General features: G+C 45.8%; 1 long non-coding RNA gene across 1 annotated transcript in view; it reads right to left on the reverse strand.

The window, feature by feature from the left end:
* Positions 1-3,157: 3,157 nt before the first annotated feature.
* LOC101857787 overlaps positions 3,158-6,264 on the reverse strand; it is a 61,437-nt gene continuing 58,330 nt past the window's right edge. Inside the window, exon 3 of the long non-coding RNA XR_220396.3 lies at positions 3,158-3,663. This is a non-coding gene — a long non-coding RNA (uncharacterized LOC101857787). The remainder of the gene's footprint in view (positions 3,664-6,264) is intronic.

The following is a 6,264-nucleotide window of genomic DNA, read 5'->3' on the forward strand; positions in this document are numbered from 1 at the left end:
GAGGGGATTTTAGGGGGGAGGGAGGTGAGGGTTGAAGGGATGGGGATTTAAGGGAGAAGGTTTGAGGGAAGAGTGGGGATTTGAGGGGGTGAATGGGTGAGCACAGGGGTTTGAGGGTTGTTGGGGTGGGGGTGGGAGGGAAGAAGGTGGCGATTTGAATTGGGGGTGGGGGTGGGACGGGAGAAAGAGAAGGGGGACCGGGTGAGTACGTACGGCTTACAAAAATGAGAGGAAAGGAGAAGAAAAGGAGAAGAAAAGGAGTTTGTAAAGTGGGGTGGAGGTAGAGGGGAGGAATATCTATAAGGATGGATAATGGGGGAGGAAGAGAAGAGGAGAGAAACGAGGTGGAGAAAAATGGGGCGATCGTTGATGTTAAGCTGGGAGTTTGTAAACTGTTCTGCTTCTGTCAAGTATAATGCGGCAATAGGTCAAGTGAAAATAGAAATATTTCACCTCTTTCTGTTTCGTAAGTTTTTGTATGATACTTAGAGAGGAGGGGAGGTGGAGGTTATCTTTCTGACAGAGAAGTATTCAGCGATGGTGGACAGATAAGTGTATAAGACTTTTGGTCGAAACTGTGATGGTAAACAGCAGAAATACAGTTGTTGTTTTATTAAGGTATTCTCGAGAATGTTTGGCCAGGTGTTGTTTTAGTAGGGTAGATAATTCAACGTCTATGTCTGTTGTGGTCTACGTCACGGACTAGACAGCCAAGAGGAGGGGTGAATGAATGGGGCTGGTAGGAGGGCGGGGTTGCGATTGGGGGTGGGTTGGGGGAAGGTGGGTGGCTTAGAGAGGAATGGTAGGGGCGGGTGAGGATGGTGGGGTGGAGGTGATAGCTTGAGATGAAGGGCAGGGGGAAGGGGGTGGTGGTTTAGAGATGATGGGTAGGGGCGGGCTAAGAGCCCTTGTGAGAGAGGCGTGTGGCACAGCAGAGAGACAGCATGACCTTTGACTTGACTCCCCGGGGATTGTTGTCAGACGTGGCAAGACTGAGAGGGCGATTGTGAGGGAGATTGAGGAAGTATTGTGGGAGTAAGTGAGAGGGTGATTTGGTGGGCGACTGTCGGGGTGATTTAGGGGCAAGGGTGGGATTGCAGGGGTAACTGTGAGGGTGATTGTGTGGGGTCTGTTGTCTGCAAGGTCAGTCACTCTCTCTGACACAGGGCAACGCCCTTCTTCTTCAGATAATGCGGGATAAAAATGTCTTCCTCAAAACAATGTCTGTAAATCCGCTTAGAATTGTTAGAACGTGAGTAATGTCTTTGAGGAAGGAGGATCAGCTTCTACTGTCTTTTCTAGAATCACGTGAGATTCACAAGAAGCAAACAAATGTTACGACGAATTAATGCTCAGGTAGTCTGTCAGGCTGCCAAACTGAACACAAACGCACACGCATACACGTGCGAAATCGGATAAAAATCTTTACAGAGAAGAAACAGAATTATTGTGTTTTCTGCTGGAAACATTCAGTGAAATATCTCTACCACACATGTTCTTAGGCACCTGGGTTCAATGCCAAAACAAAGACAAGTTTTGTACAGGTCTGAACTGGTCCACCAAGCTCTGCCGCCTATTGTCACTTCGACACACGCTTCTTTCTTATCTCTCCAGCAACAACAAATGCCTTTCACAGACGTGGTGGTTCCCTTCCTCTACTGGTTCTTCTCTCTGTTACCTCCAGCGCCACAAAACATGAATAAATAAACACAGAGCCCCGAGTGTTGAGAGAGTATGAGCGGTGCCGGGGTTGTGTCATTGACAGCTCGGTTGTGGAGATTTATCTACCTACCCACTGTGTGCGTGGGGTTTATGGGTGGCGAACGTTAATTCCGGCTTCACTTACTTAATTCACTGGGATTTTTGTTCTTTTCACCAGATCTTCTGCACAACGGTTGTGAAACGGTTACAATTCAATTTCGCTGTTACGTTATCAGAAGGGGCAATTTATTTCTCTTGTGCCGCAGGCAAATGCTAATAACGTTCCGAATGTATGCCCAGTGTTTGGTTGTAGACACACGCACCAAAAAATGCCCAACGACAAAATAACGAAGACTTGAGGTGCAAAGTGGTTGATTCTCCGATGTCTGGACAAAACTTTTGCCTCTTTATTTGAGACGAAAGTGCCCTTGATAGGATATGAGTCAGCGGCGGATCGAGTGCTTGCAGAAGCCGGCAGTGTCGTGCGCACTTGACTTTACTCTCCACGCGACGAGAGCCTCTTCAGACCAGTTCTTATAATAAATCATTAAAGGTAGGCGCACACGCAATGGTGGAAGAGATCTTGCGCTGTTTTTCTTACAGAGAAAAGTGAAAAACACATTGAGGAACTGGTCAGCAGGTCCGGGTGAGAATGAAACTCGTCCAAGTTGTTTTTTTTTCTCCCACAAAAATGTAATCAGATATAACTGCGTTTACCGCCTGGAAAGAGAAGAGCTCTTGAAACTGCAGACATGTGGTAACCGCAAATCGTTGGGTGTTTGGCGGAAACCAGTTGGAGGTGTATCCGAGAGGTCGGTTATTAAGACCAAAGAGGTTGATTATTGCGACCAGAGAGGTCGGTTATTTCGACCAAGTGGAAACTGTAGCAGTTAGCCCGTCCGTCGTACCCGGAAGGCGTGAAATGACACAAATGAAGAATAATCAAAAAGGAAAATCCTATGAAGTCCTTGTCAGTGAAGTATCAACCTTTTCTTCTCCGCTGACTGTTGAGAGGAGTGAAGATCGACCGTGGCTTGGGATCAGCCTTGTTGTAATAAGAAAGGCGAAGCGGACCCAAAGTTTAGCGAGGTCGGAGCGACTATTGCATTATTCCGGTCGGCGATTCGGGCGAGGGGTGAGGCCAGTGTAGCGACAAACTCTAATCCCTGGCAGCTCAAGCGGTGAGCCCGACCCCCTCAGCTTGACCCGTGTCGCACACACAGGGCTTTGGACAACGCTCTCCACTTACTCAATCCTGGCGCTTCTTCTTTTGCCACACTACTGCTGCTGTTGTTGTGCAGTGGTTGTTGTTGTCGCTCAAAGTGGTTGTAGCTCAAAGTGGTTGTAGTCGTTGTTGTTGCTAAAAGTGGTTGTAGTCGTTGTTTGTAGCTCCAAGTGGTCGCAGCCTTTGTTGTCACGAGAGTTGCGGTTTTCGACGGTGGTCGTCCGTCTTCTATTTTTTCGTCAACACGATAATATCCTTTTGCACTGTTCTCTACCAATATTCAGCTGTGCAGGGAGATCAAATGTCCGAATACGTGAACAAAACACAACAGTAATTACAGTTGTTTTTTTCTTTTCTGGTGACAATAAAGTACATTCAAATATTCCGATCCGAGTTATATGAGCAGTTTTGAATATTTCCTTCTGGACAGTGTACTCAGCACAAAACTTTCTAAAAAATCACACGCGTTATCCTTTTGTTCGTTCACCTTCCTGTCTTTCTTCTTTCTTTCTTTCCTTCCTTCTTTCCTTCAGTGCCAAGTCCCCAGCCGACAACCACCAGCAGGAGATCCAAAACCGGCCGGCCAAAAATGACAGGTCCAACAGGTCCTCAGACAGCGACGGTCAGAGAGAGATGACGTAGGTATAGTATAGACTGAAGAATATCTGCTGATGTCCGTGTCTGTCAGCAGACGAGTCTCACTTTCTTGTCTTTCCTTCAGACTTCAGACTTCAGACCTGCAGGAAGAGCAAAAGACAAAAGAATCATGGTTGGTCGAGTGTCCAGTCAGCTGTTCACACTTCTAAACTAACACACACATAACCGCCACAAGTCCCCGACGGGGAAAACCACCCCCCAGTATGGTCCTTTATCCCAGGGAAGACGGTAACAGCTCTAGATTTTTAAGAGAGGTTTTAAACGGGATAAAGTCCTGGATAAAGACACCAAGACAAAAAAATCCCGTGGAGATTATGGAGGGATTACCAGCCCGACGAGCCGGCTTCTGCCAGGGTTGAGTTCAGGTCGGCCCAAAGTCTCACACTCAGGGTTTTTTTCGCACCATAGTTCTGTCAAGGGGTTTTAAAGTGTTAAGATAATATGTTTTGTAATGTTAACCCCCCCCCCCAAAAAAAAAAAAGAAAAAAAAAAGAAACCCATGAACAAAATTTTTTTTGGGGAAAAATTAACCAGGGTACTAAAGTGTTGAGATAATATGTTTTGTTATATAATATATAAAAACATTAAACGTGAGTGTTTTTACACTTCCATCGATACACTTTACACCTTACATAGGTCAAGAAGCGAGTTTCAACTCTGTCTAACAGGGCCAACCCGGGTTGAGAGGGCTGCAACGTCCCAGCAGTAAGACCGAGATCACTTGTTAAAAAGTCGTCTCGCCATTTTTAGAAAGACGACAGTAAGTTATCAAGAGAAAACCCAGCCTCCTTTTCAGCTGATTCATTCTTTTTTATCTTATCTCAAGCATGTGACAATCGACAATCTGTAGCTATTTTTTTAAAAAAGCTTATGCAAAGGAAAGTGACATTTCAACTTTAAGACCCCCCCCCTCCCCCACACAAAAAAACAACAACCCCACAACCAAAACAACACCAACAACAACAACAACAAAATAAACAAAACAAAACAAGCAAGATAAAAGCAATCAAAAGACCCCCTCCTCCTCCTCCCCCCCCCCCCAACCAAAAAAACTGAAAGTAACGAAACAAGAAAGCATTATTACTTTAGAAATGGTCGGTCTGTAAGTTAAAAGAGCACAGCTAGATAAAAGGTTTCTGAAACAGAACGTGGTCTTCTTATAGCAGATGTATAAGATAACAGAACTGATGGTACAAACAATAGCCCAGCGACCGCACCCATTCCACCATCACAATTCTCCCCTTGTCTCCCCAATACCGCCAACAGTCTCCATCAGTTTCCTCATTTACGATCAGCAGTCTGCCTTTCTCTCACCTTGTACTACCAGTAGTCTCACATTGCCTCCTTATTGAACCAACAAAAGTCTCCCTCTATCTCCTCTAAAGCCACAATAGCCTGTCCTTATAACACCAAGTCTTGGTTGAAGCAAATTGCAGACGACAGCTTCTAACGAATACACGAAAGCGACAGGTAAAGCTCATTGGACACACAATGCGGAAAGAAGCATTGGAGAATATTGTAAAAAAGGTTATGGAAAGAGAGGCAGAGGCAGATAGAGGGAAAAGATACTGGACAAGTTGACAACATGGCTAGGAACAGAGAGAACGACAGACACCATCGCCTTGACGCGAGACAGAGTGAAATGGAGGTCCATGATCGTCAACGCCAGTCGGCAAGGCACCGGATTATGATGATACCACCAATAGGCAAAGAAAGAGGTAGACCGACAACATTGCGGAGTGGACAGGGAAATCATTCCCACAAACTCATGCGCTAGCAAAAAAAAAAAAAAAAAAAAAAAGAAGTGAAAAATGGAGGCACCTGACGAGGCTTTCTATCATACAGCACCCCTACGATCCTGGTGGATTATGGGATCAGTAAATAGTAAAATAGTAATACCACCACGTGTCTTCCCTTGTCTCCCCTTGTACTACAAAGAGTTTCCCATAGAATCACAAATAGTCTCCATTCTTATCACCAATGGTCTCCCCTTATATCACCTATAGTATCCCCAGCATCACCAATAGTCTCCCCTTCTACCACCAAGAGTCTCCAATAGTCTCCTCGTACCACCAATAGTCTCCCCTTCTGCCATCAAGAGTCTCCCAATAGTCTCCTCGTACCACCAATAGTCCCCCCTCGTATCACCGTCAGTCCCCTCTTATATACCACCATTAGTTCCCCCTTATATACCACCAATACTCTCCCCTTATATACCACCAATACTCTCTCCTTATACATCACCAATACTTTCCCCTTATATACCACCAATACTCTCCCCTTATATACCACCTATAGTTCCCCCTTATATACCATCAATACTATCACCTTCTTCCACCAACCACCAATAGTCTCCCCTTCTACCACTACTGACTGGCCTCCCCTTTCCGCGCGAGTGACCTCCCACAACGGCTGACCGGACCTGACGACATTATACATCCTGACAGAGCTGACGAAGCGAGCCCTAATGGAGGCCGACGGGCCCCATGATTCCTACCTCTGGGTTTGCGCAAGGCAGCGTAAGAAAAACATTCATTTCTTTCTTGCTCCACCGAGCTCTTTCTCTGGCGTAATGAAGTGAGACGGGACTAGCTCTTAGAATGGCAGTTTTGAAACCGTTCCTCTCGAAATAATGAAACCCGCTGGCTAAGGGGGTAAGGGACGAAAACAAAAGGTGTGTG

The sequence above is a fragment of the Aplysia californica genome, unplaced genomic scaffold (genome assembly GCF_000002075.1).
Source record: "Aplysia californica isolate F4 #8 unplaced genomic scaffold, AplCal3.0 scaffold00143, whole genome shotgun sequence".
NCBI classification, from domain to species: domain Eukaryota; kingdom Metazoa; phylum Mollusca; class Gastropoda; order Aplysiida; family Aplysiidae; genus Aplysia; species Aplysia californica.